Source organism: Meriones unguiculatus, chromosome 10, assembly GCF_030254825.1.
Source record: "Meriones unguiculatus strain TT.TT164.6M chromosome 10, Bangor_MerUng_6.1, whole genome shotgun sequence".
NCBI classification, from domain to species: Eukaryota; Metazoa; Chordata; class Mammalia; order Rodentia; family Muridae; genus Meriones; species Meriones unguiculatus.
In genome coordinates this window covers 70,678,195-70,702,200 of record NC_083358.1, presented here as the reverse complement: position 1 = coordinate 70,702,200, position 24,006 = coordinate 70,678,195, and the positions used below count along the sequence as shown (strand labels likewise).

General features: G+C 42.0%; 1 protein-coding gene across 3 annotated transcripts in view; it reads right to left on the bottom strand.

The window, feature by feature from the left end:
• The window catches only part of Nfkb1 (nuclear factor kappa B subunit 1), a 112,037-nt gene extending 96,639 nt beyond the window's left edge, over positions 1 to 15,398 (bottom strand). The window contains exon 1 of one of the 3 annotated variants that reach the window (XM_060392662.1): positions 14,580 to 15,398. The gene's annotated coding sequence lies outside the window, so the exon portion shown is untranslated. The remainder of the gene's footprint in view (positions 1 to 14,579) is intronic. The other 2 variants (XM_021653615.2, XM_021653614.2) reach the window with 2 other exon arrangements.
• Positions 15,399 to 24,006: the final 8,608 nt, after the last annotated feature.

Genomic DNA, 24,006 nt, shown 5'->3' with positions numbered 1-24,006 from the left:
AGAAGGCACAGTGCTGACATTGTGCATCTCACTTTAAAGCATCTGACAAGAGTGTGTTCAGTGGTATGAAGGAAAAGATAGACATGATTGGAGAATATCAGCAGCAAAATACAAAGACGTTTTAACAAACAGACATCAGTCCTAGAATTGAAATGAAAATTTACCAGATGGACTTTGCAGTATGTTAGACATTTTAGAAGAAATGATCAATAAACTGAAACAAAGATCAATAAAAACTATCCAGACTAAGCTGGGAGTGGTAGTGCACGCCTGTAATCCCAGCACTTGGGGAGGCAGAGGCAGGTGGATCTCTGTGAGTTCAGGTCCAGCCTGCTCTACAAAGCGAGTCCAGGACAGCCAAGGCTACATAGAGAAACCCTGACTCAAAAAAACAAAAAACAAAAACAAACAAAACAAACAAACAAAAAACCCTATTCAAACCACAGAAGTGAATACTACTTCCATGATTTAGGGGACAATATCAAGTAGTTTATGTATTTGTTTTAAAGTACTAGGAAAAAAAGAGAAAATATTTGTAGAAATAAAGGTAAGAATTTTCAAAGCTGGCTTATAGAACTCTGCCCATAGATCCAAGAATTTAAATCTCCATGTTGTATAAAGAGAAAAGCCCACAATGCTGGCTAGGTAGAAAGGTCCTGTCTCAATAAAAAAAGAAAATCACAAAATGTTAAGAAATAACCCTAAATTAAAAACTCCCCAAAGATCAAGGGGCCAGGCCATATGTATATATGCTTACACACACACACACACACACACACACACACACACACACACATATATATACATGTATATATATATACATGTATGAATGTATATATATATATATGGAGAGCAGAAGAAAGGAGCAATGGCCATATGGCTGAGTTAGCATCTAACAGCAAAAGCTCAAAGACAATCTGAAGGTAACTTAGGGTGCCAAATGAAAGAGCACTCACTGCTGCAGACGGCAGCAGTAATGGCATAACGGCATCTGTTCTTGGACAATAAAGGTGAACTGACATTTTCTAATAGAGAAGAGCTGAGGGAATTCACAACTAGCAGAACTAACCAAAGGCATGCTAAAAACAGATCTTCCTGTTGATGAGAAATGACACAGACTTGGACCTATAGGAAGCAGTGAAAGTACTAAAAATGATAAAAATGGGGGTGCACGGCACCTCTGCTTTTCAGTTCTTGGTTTTTAAAATACATCACTGTATTTCAATATAACATATTCAAAACAAAACAACATATTCTGGAATTGATAGTACCATGGGAGATAAAAGGTCTAACACCACAAGTACAGAGAACAAATCAAAGCTTCCACACTGGGTATACCATTTTACAGAACTACCAGAAAGGAGATAAAATGCAACTTTTGAAGCTTGCTTCATTTAAAGGTTGGTAATGAAAGATGAAATGTGGGCAAAGATGAGGTAGCACAATATTAAATGTAAGTGGAATAAACTCACCTACAAAAAGCAGAGATGTCAAACAACAGAAAAACAAGATCCAAACAAGCGCTTTTCCTAAGAATTACATTTTAATATGAAAGACACAAAAGTGTTTTAAGCATGGGAAGCTGTGCTAATAAAACGCAAATACTAAACATAGGAAAGCAGCCTATGTCATAATCACCAATAAAGAAGGGGATGAAATATTACCAAGGACAATGAAGAATATCAAAGCACCTAACTGAGCACCTAAATGAGAAACATGCTGTGGAGGAAACAAACACTGCCTCCTCACAGGGTAAAAGGTGAAAAAGCAAGAAGGGATGAACCTCCTTCACCAAGCCCCTTGGTAATCCTATTCATGGCGGGGGTGGGGGGTGGAGGGGCTGGGTGTGCTATGACCTTATCACTTCTTAAAGGCCCACTACTCTTAATACCACACTGGCCATTTGTGTTTTGTAGGGCTGCAAGCAGAACATTCACAAAGACAGACAAAACAAAACACTAGGCCATATCACAGCTCAACAAATTTCAGGGAAAGTATGCAAGATATGTACTGTTGCCTGGATAGGACTCCCCAACAGTTCATGTGGCAAAGGCATGGTCAGCAGGGAAGTTAAAGGCTGCTCCTGAGGAGTGACATGTCCTTAAAGACCATGTCCCTGAAGTATGCTGTGAGACCTTAGCAAGTTCTCTTTTTCGTTTTGCTTCCTGGCTGATGAGCAGGTAGTTATGCTTCACCAAATGCTCTTGCCATGATACACTGCCACGCTGGCCGTTTACAGTAACAGACCACCCAATAGCAGACTGGAGCCTCCAACTAAACCTTTTTCCTTTATACGTTAATTAACTCAGGCATTGCATTATAGTGACAGAAAGTTATTTGGCCCTTCAAGCTTTAGAAAGACTAATATCAAAAGGGAAATGTAAAACTAAAACCATTCCATAATCTAAACTCCATTTAGGTCTGCACTTCTGTTTTGGTCAGTATTGTATTTCTAAGTACCTGGCACAGAAGGGGGGGCTTGATGGCTCCTCTGATGAATTGCTACTGTAAAACTAAAACTCTGCATATGTCAGCTGTATTTGATTATTTCCTGAAGTGTAAACAGGATTACCTTGAAAACCATTTGTCAATTCTGCTACCTGAAAGCTGGGAGGTAAGTTAAAATGATTGCTAGGATAAGCAAAAGCTGGCTTCCCTCTCTCCTCCCCACATCTAACCCTAACCCTGAGACTCTGTTATTTACCTTCTGTTCATATTTCCGGTGATGAGCTTCTATTTTGTCAGAGACTTATCAAGTTTAAAGCTGCATTCCTTCTATGACAGATAAAGGCTCAGCTTACTCCATCACCACTGTCTCTTATTCTTCTTCCAAACTGCAGCCGATTTAGAATTCTATACTTACATAACCTAAACATGCTATTTAATATGAAAAACTACTAACAGAAAGACAGCATCAAAATAGTCAAATATATGTAATAAATTAAGCCAACATGGTGGTGGAAAGGGGAGAGCCTCAGAATAAATACAAGTACATAAACGCAACCTCATTCTCCAGTCTAAAGAAGCATCGAAAATCTTGCTGTGTCATGTTCACTGTCACCAAAGGGGACAGGGATGCCTTAGCATAGTGATTAGAATGTATGCCAACATGGTCCATAAGAAACAAGTCTTTCCTTGTGGCTGTCTTTTAACCATAGCAGACTAACATCCATGGGATCAAAAAGATGTCTGGAACACTTTTAAGTCATTTTGTATTAAAGTGGCATGAATACCAAATGGCAGATTCCATTCTAAGCAAAATTCATTTTTAGTAGTATCACGGATGGCTCTAACCTGCTGGTTTAAGTTTGTAGAGCTATGGAAGGTTTCTAAGGACTGCAGTGAATTAGATAAAAACTTACATCGTATAATTAAAGTCAGGCCTCTGCTCATTTGTCTACTGGACTGTGTTCTGGTGGTCTGCTTCCCATTCCTAGATGTACACAATTGTTCTTCCCTAAAAACCTGCACAACGGGATTTCATGTTGATGTCCTGTTGAGTACCTATTAGAATGATCACATCGCCAGACCAAGGGAGACAATGACTCCATGGGTTATTAATTAGAAATTGAGCCAGTTGTATTGATTCTCAGTGAGTTGATATACCCTGGATTTTTATTTTATAAATCCTCAAAACCCATAAAATATGTCTTTTCTAATTTTATTTTTTGGTCTCATTTTATGGTGTTGGAGGTTGAATCCACATCTTTGAGCATACTAGGCAAGTATCCTACTAATGAGTTACATCCCTAACCCGTGTAGTACAAGAAAGAATTTATTGTGTGAACCAGCAAGTTTGGTTTGACAGATATAGGCACAGCCAGGCTGGGGTGAGAAATGGTATTCTTGAGGGAATAACCCATGTGAAGACTTTCCAGGCATACACACACAGTGGTATGGCACAGTGATTGCCAGCAACAGAGTCAGGCTTCACACAGAGCCCTTTTGGTCCTTGACACAGGTGCCAATGTGCCATGCACGGCCATGGAGGAAGAGGGTACCTTTATGCCATCATGGCTGATGTCAGGAGCGAAGACCTGCCTCTCCCACACATCCCTGTCGGTGGCCTTGATTACCCTGCTTAAATAAGCATCATTTTTTCTTTAACTCATAAATGAGTTAATATGAGGATGTGATTTGTCTTGCAGTTTTACTCACATCTTAAGTTAAAAAACGCATTTTGTTTAGTGAGGAAAATCTGAAACGAGCTGACATTAAGGCCATCAAGTCATTGTTTTGTGGGGATTTGGGGGCTGGTTTGGTTTAACTGTAGCTATTGCTGTTGCTTTTGTCGTGATTTTATCATGTAGCCTAGGCTAGCCTTGATCTCACAAACCTGTTTCTGCCTCCTCCAGAATGCTGGGATTTCTGGCATGTGCTGTAAGGCCCTAATTAATTGTCTGGTGAGGATAAATATGAGTGACAGAATCAAATTTATACAACCCAAGAGCTACTAGTGGAGTTGTTTAGATTAACGTTGTAGGCAGGGGTACTTACAGGGGCAGTAGGAATTCTGAGGGGTCAGCAATATTCTACCAAGACTAAGCATGCTCACTCTAAGAGAAATCACTAATGATGTCCCTCCATCAGCCATATACTTTCTTAGTTATTTGGCTCTTCAAGCTTTAGAAAGACTAATATCAAAAGGGAAATGTAAAACTAAAACCATTCCATAATCTAAACTCCATTTAGGTCTGCACTTCTGTTTTGGTCAGTATTGTATTTCTAAGTACCTGGCACAGAAGGGGAGGGCTTGATGGCTCCTCCGATGAATTGCTACTGTAAAACTAAACCTCTACATATGTCAGCTGTATTTGATCATTTCCTGAAGTATAAACAGGATTACCTTGAAAACCATTTGTCAATTCTGCTACCTGAAAGCTGGGAGGTAAGTTAAAATGATTGCTAGGATAAGCAAAAGCTGGCTTCCCTCTCTCCTCCCCACATCTAACCCTAACCCTGAGACTCTGTTATTTACCTTCTGTTCATATTTCCGGTGATGAGCTTCTATTTTGTCAGAGACTTATCAAGTTTAAAGCTGCATTCCTTCTATGACAGATAAAGGCTCAGCTTACTCCATCACCACTGTCTCTTATTCTTCTTCCAAACTGCAGTCGATTTAGAATCAAATACTAAATTTTATATTCAATGCCTGTCTCAAATGTGCCATAGTTTTCTTTGCATAAATTAAATGTATGCAAATGAGACTATGTCGTGGAGGGAGAATATTAGACTCTAGAGGGTTTCTCTACCCCAGCCAGTTCACAAATAATTGAGACAGAGACCTTTTGGTTTTATAAAAGCTTTAAGGCACAGTACCTGGGCAGATATCAACCCTCTAAGCTATTTTGCTATTTCCCAGCTACATACTCCAAGTTACTTGCCATAATTTTTCCTGTCTGGGCTTCTTCTGTTCCATCAGGCAAGCCCTCATGGCCACATGCCCACTGCCCATTTTGTCCCATGGTGACTTTCTTCTCTCTGGCTCCTTCTCCTGCTACAGCTTCCTCTCCTCTTCAGCTTCCTCTCCTCTGCTCCAAACCCTCAGGCCCTGAGAACCTATTTCTCTTCTGCCCAGTTACAGGCGTCAGGCAACTTTATTAACCAATCAACTTTATGTTAGGTAGAACAAGGTTTACACAACCAAGACTGGTGTACATAAGGATGTATTCGTCTGGGTAGCAACCAGATCTTCGGGGGGAGGCAGTAATTAGCATTAGAATACATAGCACCCAACCACCCCCAACAAGACCAGCTAATAACTCCATGATAAAATTCTCCAAACATCTACTGTCAGGACCTGAAAGTAACCCACTATTCACCAAACCAACAGTTCTTCATATAATCATTGAAAGTCAAGAACTGGCTTCACGTACACACTCATGACACATCAAGATGACAAGAAAACCTGAGGTCTTCTAATTAACAAAATGACATAAACAAAGCCTAATTAAAACTGAAGGAGAAAGTAAGGGTTAGGAAGGGTTGTTAAGACTGCCAGAGTGAGAAGGCTGTAGAATGGCATAGAGGGCTAGCCATGGCTCCCCTTGTGTGTGGAAATGACAGGGCTAAGAGTGGTGATGAGAAATCTAAACTGGTATACTGATGGGGGCACCTCTGTGGAGATGCTGAAGTGTCTCAGCAATAAGACCCTATTTTCTGTGATTTGCCCCAAATGGCTAGCCCACTTCTGTTCAGCAGATATGTAATAAGCACAAAGACACTGCCTAAAACATCATCCATCTATTGCAACACAGGATTAAACTACTTCAACAGCAGCTTGGACTAACTCCTTTTTGGCTATTACAACAGACTTTCTAAGAGAAGCAGGGTATTTCCCCCACCCATGAGAAAAAGAAAGAACCATAATTGCAGGGTAAATGACCAACCATGTAGTACTCTCAAATAATCAGCAAATATTTTAATGTTTCTGTGCTTGTTGAAATTGAGTTAAATGTCTTCAATGGGAAATTGGGTAAATACATGGAGAGAAACTGTATCACACCAAATGAGTACTATAATTAGCATGAGAACAATGGAAGACATTTAGTTATTGTCAGATACCATGCCTTTGATTTAAATTTCCCAAGTGCAGCAATGTTTACTTAGAATATTTCTTAGAATAGGGAAGCGACTTTTTTTTTTTTTTAGTATAGTGTATGGAATAGTCTTATGCATAATAGACAAATACCTGACCAGTGGGCTAGCTGCATCTCCAGCTCCACTGTTTTCAGTTTCTAAACAGGGTGACTGACATGAAATGCCTACCAAAACCTATTCATAGGCAACAACTCTTCTTTCATGACCTCTTCCCCTTTTAACCATGAAGTTTATAACCAATTTTCTGGAACTCAGATTCACCTTCTAGATTATTCTATTTCTACATTGAAGATCTGGCATTACAGAGGACTCTATTTAAGCCTTTATTTATGTTTTCATTGTCATTGTTTTGTCCAAATCTTTCAAGGCTCTGAGGTTTAATGATACTTACACAGACTAGTTATAATGCCCCATGGATTCAAAGCATTAGAAATGAATTATTTAAATAAAGTATTCAACTGGCTGTGTTTTGCTTTCACTATAATCCTTCTCCTCTAGAAAATCCTTCCCAGGTTTTCAACCTGGTTTGGAAGAAGTAGTTGGAGTGCATTAAAAAAAAAAAAAACCTCTTACTTCCTGGATTTTATATTTGTTTTCAGTTTTGGTTTAATATAAACCACCAGTGTTATATAGTCTTATAAGTAGCCCACAGGGCAAGCTTAGGTCTGACTTAACTTTTACTCTCAACCTCATCTGTGTGTTTCTTCCTCTCTACTCTAAATTTTCCTTATATGAATGGCCATCTGTATTTCTTCCATCGTTCCATACTGTCTTCCTTTAAAATTTCTAAGCCATAAAGGAACATCATAGGGGCTGTTGAGATGGCTCAGCAGGTAAAGGCACTTGCCACCTGCCACGCCATGCAACCTGATTTCAAATCTCCAAGATCCACACGGTGAAAGCAAAGAACTAACTCCTGCAAGCTGCCCCCACCCAATGTCCACAAACTAGATAAATCTATATAACTTTTTTAAAGTTCACCACAAGTAGAGCTTTATACTAGATGCTGTTGTCTCCCGTACCTTTCCCATACCTTAGCAAAATAATAAAGCCTTTAAGTAAGCCTTAATAGCCAAACACCAGCAAATCGGTAAGCCTACAAAGAAGCCCATGTGAAAAAACTGATAGCTTAGGGAGCATCTTGAAGAGTCATTAACAGAAATTGTGGTGCATTTACACATGGAATACTTCTCAGCAATTAAAAACAAGGAAATCATGAAATTTGCAGGCAAATAGTGGGATCTAGAAAAAAATCATCCTGAGTGAGGTATCCCAGAAGCAGAAAGACACACACAGTATATACTTACTTATAAGTGACTATCACATATAATACAGGATAAACATACTAAAATCTGTACACCCAAAGAAGCTAAACAACAAAGAAGACCCGGGGTAAGATGATCAATCCTCACTTAGAAAAACAAATAGGATGGACATTGGAGGTAGGAGAAAACAAGAAACAGGACAGGAGCCTACCATAGAAGGGTCTCTGAAAGACTCTACCTAGCAGTGTATCAAAGCAGAGGCTGAGACTCATAACCAAACCTTGGGCAGAGTGCAAGGAGTCATATGAAAGAAGGGGGAGTTAGTAAGACATGGAGCAGACAGAAGCACCACAAGGACCAAATATATCTGGGTACAGGGGCCTTTTCTGAGACTGATTCTCCAACCAAGCACCATGTTGGATATAACTTAGAACCCCTGCTCAGATGTAGCCCATGACAGCTCAGTATCCAAGTGGGTACCCTAGTAAAGGGAACAGAGACTGTCTCTGACATGAACTCAGTGGCTAGCTCTTTGATCACCACCCTCTTGGGGGGGGACAGCCTTGCTAGGCCACAGAGGAGGACACTGCAGGCAGTCCTGATGAGACCTGATAAGCTAGGGTCAGATGGAAGGGGAGGAGGTCCTCCCCATTCAGTGGACTGAGAGAGGGGCAGAGAGGAGATGAGGGAGGGAAGGTGGGATTGGGAGGGAGATGAGGGAGAGGGCTACAGCTGGGATACAAGGTAAATAAACTGTAATTAATATAAAAAATAAAAATTAAAAAACACTAAAAAATAACTGAAATAATCTTTAAATATGTTTTGCTTAATTATGCTTAACGCTGGCTAACAGATCATTAAAGATTTTGTTACTTGAGCAGGGAGTATATAATAACAAGTAAGCATGTACTTTCTGTATTTGGAAACCTTGGAGCTTTTTGTATTGCTTAATTCACTTATAAATATTTTATATCTAACTAGTTTTCATTCATGTCATGGATAATGATCAAAATTTGAATAACAAACAAAAGGAGTAGTACAACTATTACTGGAAAAAAAACACGAGGTAGAAATTTGTGTTAACATATTCGAAATAGTCACTATCTTGTTCCTAAAATTCTTGTCTTTGAAGGCATATTTTCTAAGACAATTAAATGATTTATTTTTTCTATTAAAATGAGTTGTGGGCTTGACAGAGAGCCAGTAAGTATGTAGAGACTGTCATCACTTTTTGCTTTTCTTCTCTGCGCACTGAGAGACATGAGAACTGGCGGGAATACAGTAAGCGGAGGATGAGCTCTCACTGATATATGGCATAACACGGTGGGTTCAAACCACAGTGTACATAATACATGTAATCTTTTTGGAAGCTTTTTGCTCTTTGAATAAATAAGATTCATTCAAACAACCTGTTCTCTTAAATGTTAACCTCTTTCTCTAGAAGAATACTCAATCTGATCTTTTTTCTTTAGTTGAAGTTTATAAATAGTAAGCCTGCTATAGAAACTACAGTGAGACTCATCTATCAAAAAATTTACATTAAGGGAAAAAAAACAATAAATGTTAAATCTAATATGAAACGTATGGCTGCCTATACGTCTTTGACTAATACAGTGCCTAGGACAAGTTAGAGCTTTGCTTGTTCTAGATTTATCCAGAAGCTGCAGGATGAGTTCATCACACAGTGGAGCACAGCTAAACATATAGCGTTATGGGGAAGGGACAGGCAGTATGCTTGGGTTGTCTATAATTTTAACTGACAAACACCTCTGCCAGTCATCTTCACAGCCTTTTTCAGCAAAGATAGCTTTCCATGTTTTGGGTACAAACGCAAATTCTTAAATTATCTGAGCTTCTTGGCAACAACAAAAAAGATTAAATATGTATGCATATGTATATATATGTACTGATATATGATATACATTCATACATATACATGTATACACATATACACACATAAACATACATGTATACATATATAGTGACTTATATATATATGTATACATGTACACTATTTTTTCTCAATGTGTATGTATGCTTATGGGTGTTGTGAAAAGTGGTGAGGCAAGAACAAGAATTAGGACAGAAGACTGTCCTAAGGCTTCCCAGACACAATGACATAGGATGGAGATTAGCTTCTTGTTCATTTCTAGTCTGGCTGGTATATTTCATTGAATAAATTGAGTCTATCAAAAACAAGTGTTCAGATGCATAGTTTCAAGCTCAATTTCCTGAAAGTGCTACAACTGAGGAACGAATAGAGCTTACTCTTGGGAGCCTCAAGTTTTACAGTATTGCAAGGTCATCACAAGGTCAAAATGGAAACACAGTAAAGCCCCCAGGGTTTCCCATCTAGTTCCCTGGAACAGGCAGACTCATGAGTAACAAGCACTTACTTCGGGAGGCCATATTTTATTTAGATGTTTTGGTTGGTGGATCGGGATATGCATTAGCAATCTTTGTAGTAGCATTGGTTCCCTTTTTGGAGAGGCTAGCACTGAAATACAGTTTCAATGGAATTTAGAGAAGTTCTAACTCTACAAGAAAGCTTTACACACACACACACACACACACAAACACACTTTACCCGTATAAGTGCATTTTGGTTACTTTATTACCTTGTTTGGCTAGTGTCTCTAAAACTTGAAAATTAAAAAGATAGTTTTCTATTTCATAAAATCTTCCTTTCAGCTTCATTTTTAAAAGAGAGAACAGTAGGTAATTTTTAGTAATTTATTCACTCTAATAAATCATAAATTTACATAATATATGATATCTAGAGAGCAAAAACTGTGTTTTAGGCTTCTTTTACCAGAAGAGTATGCTTTTTATTGCCTATAGAAAAAAACTGTCAAAACAAGTTAACTAAAACAATTTAATGTAATTCAGTCATTTATCAGCTATCATCTAAGTATCAACAAACTTAATGTAAGGATTAAAGAGTTCTTGTTAGTATAGATTAGATGTTATTTGCTTTTAGTTAGAACTACAGGACTTTACTCTTTCAGTCTTTTATTCTTTTAATAATTTTAGGTTCTTCTAAAGACTATGGCTTGTAGAATACTTATAGCCTTGAAAACTAGCTTCCCCCCCCCCCACAGTTAAAGGATTGAGATATTTTAGATCCATGAGAATTAAGGGTCAGACTAAAAGCTGGTTTAGGTAGCTTGGAACCTAACAGTAAGAGGTAAAAAGGTGGAAGGTAATTTGTACTAGATAATTAAAACATATATACTGTTATTCCAGTTTTTAAAACAAACAACAAATTAAGCCTATCAAACTTACATTACTGATAATTAAGTCTGTGTTCATTACTACTCAAAGTATAATGGCTTCATAATAACAGATTTAAAATGTTTAAATATGTAGTACATAGGATCAATACTCCAACAAACCGTATCTATATTCTCTCCTCTTTGACTTCACAATCGTTACCAAATCCTATCTTCCACTCTCACCTGAAAACATCAACTAGCATGGAGGAGCGGTCCTCAGAGACAGGACAGAAGCAAGAAGGGTAAAGGAACTTCATCAGCAGGAAAAGAATGTTCTCCCCCCCTTCTTTCTCCCTCCCTTCCCTTCTTTCTTCCCAACAAGGCAATGCATACTCATTAAGGCAACAGCACAAAGATAACAACTATTCACTCTTCCAAACTATGTGGTTTTTAAACCTTTCCTGGGTTCTACTTGCAAGACTGTGCCCTTCTTCCAAGCATTTCTCCCTGAGGCTGAGTGCCTGCCTTAGTTAAAAGCCCCAAATCGCCTAAGCTCCACCAGAAGGCACCGGTGGGGCACATGCACTTTGACTATTCTACCTGCTCACCTCTAACAGTCCAACCAGGTTCAGTACTGACAGGAGAGTGAAAGCACCACTCCCAGCTCCCAGAGGCAGAAGAAAGTGCTCCAGTTCTCAATCAGCCTTAATCAGACAGAAATGCAGGCGCAAGGCACGTCAAGAGTCTGCTAGCACGAAAAGTCTATTCCACCTTCTCCTGGCCCCCTTCTTCTAACACAATCACACTACGGAATATAATTCATGTTGTAAGCAGAAAGCTGCTAAGCCATCCAAACAAAACAACTTCCCTCCAGAGGACAAATCCATGAGAACTTTTGCACAGATACCAATTCACATACATCTGATTCCTGCTCAATTTACCACACTAAATGAGCATAACACAAGGATTTACTCCTTTGATTCAACTATTGCATTCCAGGTGCACTTCCTAACACAGTAGCCCAGGGCCCAGAACATGACATCTATCGTTTAATTCTGGAAGGGGGGAGAAAGGTATTTTGATCATTATCCCAAAAATCCTGACGGCAAGGCGGCAGGTATATGGAGGTATAGTTTCAAAGTAGAACACTCATGAGGCCCTGGGTTTGATCCCCAGTCTGGATAAACAATGAATCCTCATGGCAACTCAAGAACAATTACTTTAGCTTACTGTTTATAATTGCCAGCTACTTTTCTTTCTTTTCCCAGGCTCAAATTAATTGAAGGTTAAAAGTGGTCACTTCCCCCCTAAAAGCCAGAACTTTCCCCTGCTCTGAGCAGGGGAATACCTCATAAATAAATTAGGTAAAACTATGGGCTTGCTGACTGAATGACAATCCACAATCCATTTAGCTGCCAAGTCTTTATCTAGATCCATCTACCACAATGAGCAATCCCTGAACGTCAAGGCAGTGGCTTACTTCATCAGTTATCTGGAAGTCTGCGACTGGCAGTGAAAACAGCCCGCAGAAATTCTAGCCTCTCTGCTTAGCTTCGATTCGTTTGAAGGGACCAGGGCAAGGAACACAGTCACAACACCAACTGTTCACGCTGCCCACTTCCAACTAGTCCGGCTCTAACTCACTGCAACTCATTCAGCCTGGCTGAGCTAGTCTCCGAGGCAGAAGTTAAAAAGGAAGCACAAAGATCAAAGCAGTGCTTACGAAGGGGAAGGGCTATTTTTGTATGTATACTCCAGTATTTACTAACTGGCTTTGAAACACAGGCATATTTACTACCTCATGCAGCTCAAGTAATCACCATGTGTAGACTGGCTACCGAATTTCCGAACAAAGATAAGAGACAGTCAGGTTGCCACCAACCTTCAACAGGATTAAACAACTTTCTTTAAGAGTCTTTTGGTTTTTGAAGTGGTTAGCGTTTCACAGTGAGTGTAGTATTTTAGTGCCAGCGTTAAGTCTAAGTAGAAGCCTTCTTTTGTGTTCAAGTTTGCTCAGTGTGTTAAGCCAAGAAGACATTTTCTCTAAGCTAGCAAGAGACTCCCAGATGTACCAATATGGGCAAGGGTTGCAGATTTCACATCCCCTTCATTATATGTGTTCTTTTAGTCATCCAGAGGAATGATAAATGTTAAATGCAGCAGGAAGCAAACCTTTCTAATTCCAGTCTTCTCAAGTTCATGTGCTAGGTACTTTGCTGTAAATAATTTACATAATTTTTAGTGCACCAAACAGCAAGGGGCTTCATTTCTAGAAAGCACAATATTAAAATCAGGGAAAAAGCACACTTCAGTTAGGGCCTTGCTTTAATCAAGTTTCCCTTTTTAAGGTCTGACAAACATTTATGAATTTCATGCCATGCAAGAATGCTCAGCTGAGGATTCCATTAGAAAGCTACTGAACTCTATCTTGATCTCCATCTTTAGTATTTACAAACGATCATCAGTCTGAACCCCAAGATTTGATGCCTCGTCTATCAAATGTTAATAAACACCAGAATCATTTCTCAGTTATGAGACCTACAATAGCAACAACAACAAATTTTAAATATGGTTACTCAGGAAACTGCAGTGTCAACCTTTACTTTTAAAAGTTCATTAAAAAAAACAGGTTAAATCTAGATGAGGAAATCTTTTATCATTAGTCCCTTTTAAGTTTTAGAATAGATTAATAGGCAGAGCCAAGATCAGTGTCTCTCTCAGAAGCCGAAGGAAGCTTACATGCAGGAGAGGCGCCGTTTGTATCATTTTCTGTTTTAGAGGTCACACACAATACGTGGTGCCATTATCCTAGAGTGTCCTGTAATTAAGAGTCTAAAAGGTGCTATTAGCAGGTAATTTCTCTCTCAAATGCCAGGCCTGGAGAATCGGCATGAGGCCCTCCTTATATTTTGAAAATCAATGTTGAGATTTGGCAGCTGAATGCATTATATGTGTGTTGGCCGGGTGTGTGTGTGGGGGGGGTGTCTATCACAGATCGGAAAGCGGGCCCCAGACTCTCCCGCTGGATTCCGAGGAGCTGGAAAGGGCTTTGCCAGCCAGACGGTCTGACAGGCACTTCTGCTTTCATTTCAGCGACCGCCTTTGGGTGAAATCTGGCTGTGCACTGCACCAAGCACCTTTCTATCTCGCCTCCGCCGCGGCAGACCTCAGCCTGGCTGCCACCTCCCCTGCGGCAGGGGCTTGGGCAGCAATTTCTAAAACTTTGTTAAGAGTTCCCCTCGGGTTCCCGTTCCCGCCCGCGGAGACGCGGAGGGCCCCGCCGAGCGGGCGAGGCCTCGGGCCGCCCAGTGCGGATGTGCCCCGTTCCCGCAGCCGGGGGGGGGGGCGGCTCGCGCCCCGCAACCCCCGCCCGGGACTCCCCCGCGGACCCTCCCGGAGCCCCGAGCAGCAGGCGAGCCCGGTGGGACCCGCTGCAGCGGTGCTGCGGAGAGGTGGCGGCTCCGGTCCTCGACCTCCCACCCCCACCCCGAGGGCTTACCCTGGAGGTGCGGCGCGGCCTCTCCGCGCCTGCGGGCTCCCGCTGCGGGGCGGGGCAGGGCGGACCGGCGGGAGCCCGAGCCGGGTCGGGGCGCGGGCAGGCGGGCGGGCAGCTCAGCGGCGCGCCATGGCCGCGGCGCGGAGCGGGAAGCGCGGGGCTGGGCCGGGCGCGCCGGGGCCCTGAGCTCCGGCCTGCGCTGCGGGGGGAGCCGGCCGGCGAGCAGGCCCGAGGGCGGCGGCGGCGGCGGCGGCGGGGAGGCCGGGGGCGCGCAGGGCACGGGAAGCCGTCAGCGCGCAGCCCGGCCGCTCGGGTGGCGAAACCTCCTCTTCCTGCCCGGCTCGCCTCGGTACTTCTCTCTCGTCCTCACTCGCTCACTCTCTCACTTCCTGGCTGGAAATTCCCACTGACGTCGAGAGAGCAGACAGACAGACGGACCCACGCGCGCGCGCGCGCAGCGGGGGCGGGAGGTGGGGTCGCCGCCGGGGGTGGGGGAAGCCCGCGCGCCGCGACCCGGCGCCCCCGAGCCCCAAGCCCCGCCGCGGCCGCGACGCCCCCGGGAGGCGCCCGCACTCCAAGGGCAGGCCCGAACAGCTGGAGGCCACCGGGGACCGGCGCGAGAGTCAGCCTCATCTGCATGTCCCCTCCTCTGGGGGTCTCGGTTGCACTCAGATCTCTTCACACGCTGAACCGGAATTTCGAGGCCGTAGCCGACGTCTCTCCGGAGAACTGTGAACGTACATAGGGCTTGGGTGAAGTCTTCAGTCCGTTCAGTTATTCCACCCACAGCGCATTGTCCGGCCTGTGTGATCACCGCTGTGGATGGAATTGTAGCGGGACCCAACACTGTTGGTTTACAGCTCATAAATCCTTACCCGGCTCAAGGGAGGTTATTTTTCTGAAGAGGCCTCCCAGGGATGACCTTTTGCTGGCGTTTGAGCTTCTTTATTTTTTTGGGCACAGTTTCTTCATAGGTTGGGGATGATAGCCTGGTGAGAGGTAGCTCCCGAGTGAGTTTTGGGCTGAGCCGTAGTTTAGAGTTCAGGGGCTCACTACTGAGTTCAAGTGGAAGCAGCAACTTTGAACCGCCAGGGATTAAGCAGGTAGTCCGACAGTATTGTTTTGGTACTTCGCCCTCCTTGCCCCTGTCCATTCCTCCATCCCGCAACCCGTGAGGTTATAAAAACCTTGTGGGATGCTGTCGAGGGAACATAAATTTTTTAGGAAAAACCTAAGGGACAGCCAGCCTGTTGTATATGGTAGATGATAAGGAAGAGACCCTGTCTAAAAACAAGGTAAAAGGTGATGGATGGACTGACACTTAAAATCGTCCTCTGACGTCCACAGGCATGCCATGGTGCGTGCGCGCGCGCGCGCGCACACACACACACACACACACACACACACACACACACTAATGCATCATAAGAAAGCATTATCCACATGCTTTGTGTAAAGTTAAGTAATTTCCCAATAATCTACCTTATAGTCGTTCATTTACATCCCAGAGGCTGTTTCATTTAGAGTTCAAAGGCTTCCTATAGAAGGGGGACAAAAACAAAACAAAACAAAACTTTTTTTTTTAACGCTTTGTTATTATTTATGGGATATTATTAGAAATTGTGCCCCAGGAAATCAGTCAGTATATAGCAGTCATTGGGATCCTTGGTAGGTAAAAGCCATCATAGGTGGGGGCATCTGTGATCTCAGCAGTGTCAGCGACAGTTGGATCTCTGGAATTCATTGGCCAGCCAACATAGCCAACCACTGAGCTCCAGACTGTGACATAAAGTGATACACACAGACCTCCTTCCTACTCCCTCTTCTCCCTCCCCCTCTCCCTACCCCCTCACACACACACAGAGGATTGTGTTTCTGTTATGATTTAGCTCACTGATATGGAGTGTATATAAAAAAAAATTCTCTCTTTCCCTGCTGGCATGAATACAAAGCCTGCAAACTCTCAAGCAGCAACCAAATGTGAGGTGTTTTTCTTTCCTTTGTGGACTGGGTGGGGGATGGGAAAACTCTACAGTCTGCAAGGTGTAGCAGCCCCATTGTCAAAGGCAAACCGATCTGGTTGTTACAAAGGTAGAAGCAGCGGGCATACTAGGAGAACACAAGCTGAAGATCGCTCGTCAGCAAGAAGCATCAGGTTAAATTCGAAGTTCTAAATGATCCCATGGAATATGCTTAAAACAGAAGCATATGGTATGGGAAGCAGGTGGACTAGGTTCCTATATCTCTGGTAACAGGACCCCACAATGTCAGGGATTTGTTCCTTCACAGTCCTTGAGGCTAGAGGTCTACCATTAAAGTATGACTGTCAAGGCCACGCTCCCCAGAAGCCCTTTGCCTGTCGCAAGCCTCTGGTGGCTGTGGCAGTGCCTGGCCTCTTCGGCTCGGCTGCAGCGTTGCAGCCTGTACTTATGTGTCAGCTCCTTCCCTGTGTCTCTTCTTTCATTTAAAAGATTTATTTCAAATTCTGTGTATCTCTGGGGGGCGGGGGAGTATGTGTATGCGTGAGTGCACATGTGTGTGGAGTCCGGACGAAGCATCAGATCACCTGGAGCTAGAATTACAGGTGGTTTGTGCGACACCCAGCATGGATGCTGGGAACCCAGTGTGAGTTCTCCACAAGAGCAGCAGGCCTGCCAAATGACCACAGTCAGTACTCCTTTCTCTTATTAAGAAACCCGCCATTATGTCCGCCTCTTAGGTCAGGATCCATTTCTAAATAAGATCACGTTCATAGGCCTCTTTGGTTAGAACATTCCTTTGTGGGCTCCATTGCTACAAAGCAGACAAAGCCAGTTATATCCTTCTGGTACTCCTGCATTGATACCCAACTTTTTTTTTTTTTTCCTGTGTTCTATAGACTTACTTTCAGGGATGTTTCTAACAATTTCATCCACTTTTAAGGAGTCAAAGGGTATTTGTCATAAGGAAAAAAAAATGCTTATCAGTGGAAATTTCAGCACCAATACCATGAAAACAGATTGTACATGTTGTTAAGTCCATGAAATCACGTTTCCCTTATCATGAAGCTATGTATCGGTAATAGTGTATAGAGTTCAGAGATAGAAATCCATGTAGTATGTAAATGGGAAAAATTATACAGTTTGACGAGGAGTCACAAAATAAGTCCTAACTCAGAACAAGGAAAGCTCTAAGACGTGTGCTGAAAATGGAACAGGAGTGTTTTATGTTTATTTCTAGAAAGGATACAACTTGCTGCACCCACTTGCTTAGAACAGGCCACAGCGCTTAGCTGCAAAAGCCAAGCGTAAACCTGAAAGCAGTCCTGAACTGGAGCCCTGGTTTGTTTTGCATTAGCTCTGTAATTTTTCAAGTAAGATCTGAGCACCAGTCTTTTCACCTATACAAGAAGCATACGGTATAGCGCTAAAACTATATGTAATGATTTACATTATATACATTTCCATTTATAAGTTAAATTATATACATATATATATTACACACACACACACACACGCACACATACACACATCCACCATAAGAACCCTAAACCACAGTTTTATATTCCCTTTAGTATATAATACTGTGGTTTAGGGTTAACATGGATGTTAACAATGATAAGCAGTTGTTATGGGAACTTTAAAGCAGATGAATTTCCTCACAGGCCTGGGGGCTCTAAATGCTTGTGCTCTTGACCACTGTAACAGGTACTCTTTGTGATGCATCTTTGTGTCCCATCTTGGTGCGGTGTTTTGTTTGACCTCCATAGCAATGCTAGCCATATTCTGTGTTGTAGTTGGCACTAAACAGATCTTATGGAGCAAGCTCTTAATTAGCCGCCCCTGGCCCCCAAGGAGAAGGAGATACAATTTCTACTCCTAACATGATGCTTGGAAGAACGATCCCTTATATAATAGCCAAGACAAAAGTGATTTGTATTAGATATTATCACTAAGAGGGACCCCAATGACAAAGAGCAAGAATGCCTTTTTGATCCAGAAAAAATTCAAAACATTCCTCTTTTGCCGATGAAGAGACACTGAAATGGAGACCTCAGTAAGCGCAAAAGGAAAATGTCACTGATTTCACAGGTAATGGCACCTATTATACACTAAATACACGCTACAGTCACTGTCCTCTAAGAAGTCTCACAAGCCGAAGGAGAGGACAAAGCAAATGCTTTCGTGAAATTATAATTACATGCTTAGGAAGAGCTACCACAGTGCTGGAAGGATAGCCTGGTGGTAAGCCCTGAGGCTATGAAGCACAGCTACCTTACCTTCAGATTTGAGCCCAGTGCCTGATTATACCCTTAGGAAAAGAATCCACTCCTGTTCTGCCCTGGGTTTCTGTGCGACCCCTATCAAGCTATCTAACCATCCCAGGCTTCCTTTTATTCTTCTGTGAGGTAAGATACTGATCACGTCTGCCTCATGGCTGTCGACTAGACCAATGACACAGAGTACTTACTAAAGCTCCGGGTCTCTGAAAACTCTCATTTATAGTCACTGATATTCATTGTACTACGGTTTCTCAGAGGAAAAACTTGGTAACAAGGCTGACATGTCTAACATTTAGAGTATGTTGGAATTACAGATAAGAGATAAAGACAAAATAAATAAGAGGAGAAAAAGAGGGGTCAGTGAGAGTGATGCTTTAAATCATGAAATTTGGGTTCAAAGTACAGTTTGTAAAAAATTCATGACACCTAAAATGTATTCCATAAATAATAAAGAGATGTTAAGAAGATTGTATTCTTTTCTTTCAATGAGAGTTTGGTAATAGCTGAGTGGTAGAACACATATCTAACATGCAAGAGATCCTGGGTTCAATTCCTAGCACCCAAACACCCACTATATTACCATAAAACATGCATTCAGGCAGTCAGTACGGAGTGACATATGAAGTCTCATTCTGTGGCTAATTCATCCTGCCTGGGACAGAAAGAGGCCATGACAGACTGGAGTCGTGCCTGAAAGCACAAAGGTGCTGCAGGGGTACAGCATGATCATCATGGAGTGCAATATGAAATTCTGAGCAGCCAACCCCTATGAAAAACTGTTAGATGAGAAATAGATCGTCATTGTTTCCCTCCTATATTTTATTCTTACAGAAAACTATACTTGTAACCTGTAGAAGATTACACAGGGACAGGGCTGTTTTAGTACATGGAGGAATATTTTCCTGTGAGTGGGACCTAGGATATTCTGACACATCTCATCCACTTGTCCAGACCAATCCCCTTACCAGGATGCTTTGGACAATCATCCAAAGCATCCTGGGTTGCCCAGAGGAAATGCTGACATCGGTGATCTAAAACATTCTTGATGAACTGTCTGTCAGTGAACCCTGAGTCCATTTCCTACCTCCTTGGTACAGGTCTCTTTGATGCTCCGATCTTACCTGACAAACACATGACTGATGGAACCATCTCTTCAGCCTTACATGCTGTGATAGCATGAACTGTTTTATTCATGCTGTATAATTGCAGATGAACTGTTTTATTCATCTGCAATTCGAGATTGAGTTATTTCTCACCCCCCAATTTTGACTTTGGTCAGTTTTCTAGTTTGCTTTGTTGTTAGTGGTGTTTGCTTGTTTGTCTGTTTCAGGGGGATGTTGAATCCGTGGTCTCAGGCACAAAATCAAATGCTCTTCCTCTGAGAGTTGGTCCCCAACTCCCTAGGTTTCATCGTTGCCAGTTTGGGCTTGCCTGTAGTGTGTACCTTTAATCCTAGCACTCCAGAGGCTGGGTCCCATGAATCACTGTGAGTTTCAGGACAGCCTGGTCTACATAGCAAGCTTCAGGCCAGCCAGGGGTTCACAGCCAGACCCTGTTTACAAACAAACGAGATCAAAGCGAACCAAAACTGTTTTGTTTGAGGGATGGGGCTGTAGCTCAGTGGTGGACCATGCACGTGGTAGTTGCAATGTTGAGTTCTCCCACACCTCTCCCAAGGTAGTCTAGAGCAGCTTAATTGCTGCTCTCCTGATTTTTATTTATAGCCTCCTTGTGATGAATCCAGGCACATTCCACGTTTATACCCCCATTTAGAGTTTATTGGGCCTTAAGTGGCTCCTCAGATCTTAAGAGTTGGTATCTTTCAACAGTTCTGAAAAACTGCTAGCCCACCTCCCCTCATGATTATTCTTTTTTTTTTTTAAATATTATTCATTCCTTTTCAATTTTAAATAAGTACAGGCTACATCTTCAGGATGGTTTTTGTACCCCTGAATGCCTCCTGCATCTTATCCATTGCACTGCATTCTGGATCATTTCCTTGGTGTATCTACTTGCTTTTCAACCACCTTTCATCTGCTGCTTACCTGATAATGGCGTTATCGAAAAGATATTGTTTAGGTTTGAAAATTGAAATTGAACCTTGGAAATTCTTTGAAGCCTGCGTTGAAACTGAATACTGTGTAGGATTGTCCTCTTGGCACACTATCCACTTGGGAATAATTTTGGGTCTTTCCCTGGACACTTTTACTCTCCGCTTCTCCATCTCTATTGAAAATGGGTAGGAAGACACAGGTGAGACTTTCATTTCTACCCAGTGGCAAGGACTGGGAAGGCAGGCCATTCATCAGCTGCTCCCTCTTCTTTTCACTCTGGGAAATAGGTGAACCCTTGGTGTACTAGCTAAGCAGTAGGTCTGTTTCTATTATTTCGTCCCCCTGGACGAGCTTACTGTCGGGAACACGGAATCTCCGCATGTTTCTTAGATTGGTTTTTAAATGTTTCTTAAATTGTTTTCAAAGTTCCAGCACCCGTCATCTATTTAACAGTTAAGCTCTTAATCTTTAATTATATCTTCTTTAAGCGACTTCATTATTTTTTAAAAAGCTTTTATCTACTTCTTCCAGCGGTTTCATTTCGGTGAAACACCTGTTTGAAGAGTTTGTCTTGGTTCTCCTGTTTGGCTTGCTGGTGCTACGGGGCAAGGTGTTATTTTCCATTTCCTGTCTTGTATATACTGACCTGTAATTACAGACCAAGTACTTAGGGTCGACTCGCAGTAACAAACGGGCCCGGGGAAAGTTTCTGCTCCTGTGGGCTGGCGCTGAACCAGCTGGCAGCCAGTCAATATTAAGCCGAGGCTTTGGAAGTGACTCTACTCTCAGCTCTTCTGGGGTGCAAGTGGGGACTCGTGCCTGGCCTTGGGGGTAGGAATAGGTAATTCACGAGCACAACTCCCTCCATATTACCTGCCTTGGCTGCATGAGTCCAACCTTCACAAGCACACAAGCACAACATTCTTTCAGTCACATTTGTTTTTGGTTGCAGAGGGCTTCCTCATCGGAAACACGAGTGAAGAGTTTTGGGTGAGCTGGGCATTGTGGCGCATGCCTGTGATCCCACCACTCGGGGAGGCAGAGGCAAATGGATCTCTGTGAGTTTGAGGCTAGCCTGGTCTGCAAGTCCAGGATAGCCAAAAGCTACACAGAGGAACCCTGTCTCGAAAACCAAACCAAACCAAACCAACTAAACAAACAAACAAACATAGAGTCGTGGGTTAATGGGTTGCTCAGAGGGAACTTTAGAAGTAGCATAGGAAAAGGAAGCGGTGAGTGAAGATACTATGTCTTATGTGCCTGTATTACCACTGACACATCTCATACACTACAGACATCCACATATACACACATCAATTTTACTGATATAGTATCATTACCTGTAGATAAATATAGCCACTTTTATTGCATAAAGAGTTTTTTTTTAACAAATTATTTTTCTGATGGCATTTTACAAACCATTGATATCACTCTCAGAGGAAAATGTCTCCATCCTGGCTTAGATACTTTTATACTGCAAGGCACAGAATCATGATTCAAAATGATATAGGCATCATAGAATATTATTACATCCTCAGATGAAGAGAATTCCTGATTCAGTGCAAGCAGGACTTGGGCTGTGCTCCTCCTGAGGACTTTGAGTCTGCTTCTCTGTGTCTGTTAGCAGTTCCTTCACGCTGGCTTTCTTCTTGGCCAGAAGACAACTTCCAGCTGAACTGTGAGCAATGTCATCCCCAGAGAGAAACATGGAGGAAAGGAGAAACAGAGAGGCGGACGACACAGGCAGCTTGTGAGATAAAAGGACTTTCCCACAAGCCTTCATCAGTCTTTTTGTTTCTGTCGGGCAGGGCTGCATCATACACACGTTCTTTTTTAAACTGCTTTTGCTGCATTGTAATTGACACACTGAGGCGTTTTAAGAGTACATCTTGGTTTTGGCATACACACACCCATGAAACCATCACTGCAATAAAGACAAGTTTCCTGGTTTCCTGTGGCCACTCATTCAGGCTCCTACACCTCCAAGCATCACTGATCAACTTCTTTTCACTTTAGACTCGTTTGCATTTTCTAGTTTCATGTAAATGCAACCATACAGAATGTGTTGAATTTTCTTTCAAGCTGTCCTTTTTTGAAGGCAATTTTCCATTTTGATGAAGTGTAATGGGTAAGTACTGTTTCAGCACACTGTGGCTTCTCCAGCAAGTCTGAGAGCTCTGCCTGACTCAGACTTTTTCTTTTAAAAACACAGCTTAATTTCTATTGCATGAACGTGTGAGTGTGTGCTGCTTGTGTGTTACAGGGTGCATGCAGGATCTAGAGGACAGCCTAGTGGAGCCTCTCTTTCCACCTTTACAGGGATTCTAGAAATAGAACTCCAGTGCTCAGCATTTACCCACTGAGCCATCTTGCTAAACCTTTTGTCTATATTTTCTTTTAGAATGTTTATAATTTAAAGACTTACATTTAGATACAAAATACAGTGGGAGTTCTGCATGTAGCACTTGGCAATACTGGTTAAAGCTCTTTTTAAATTATTGTCATGTGATTGTTCTAGCATCAGTTATCAGTTATCAACCTACGTCAGTTGTCAAACATCAGTTGTCTCTGTATGTCTAGACTCTATTTTGTTCCACGGATAGGTTTTCTATTTATGTAGTAATAGCATATTTTAAAAATTGCTATAACTTTATTGTGTGCTAAAATGAAAGTTGGTTTGACCATTCCAAGTCCTTTGCCTATCCACATAAGTTTTAAAATCAGCTTGTGAATGTCTGTAAGTGTATTAGGGGTTTGATTTGGGTTGTACTGTATTTATACATCAGTTTTGGAAGAAGTCACATCTTAAATATGAGTATTGCCCCATGAGCAAGTTACTTGTCTCTATTTATAGATTCTTTATCTTAGCAATATTTATTAGTTTTGGTGTTTAAAATTTTCACATTTTGGTCAAGTTTATCTTGAAAGTATTTATATTTTACATTATTTAAATATTTAAAAATTTTAGATGTTTTATTCCAATATTTCACCACTAATACACAAATTCATGCTAACCAATCTTCATGAGTTGAGGACGTCATGTTAAAAATGTGTTGAAACACTCAGAGTACCAAACTGCACAGCTCAGCAACTCAGCATGTCATAGGAGCCACTG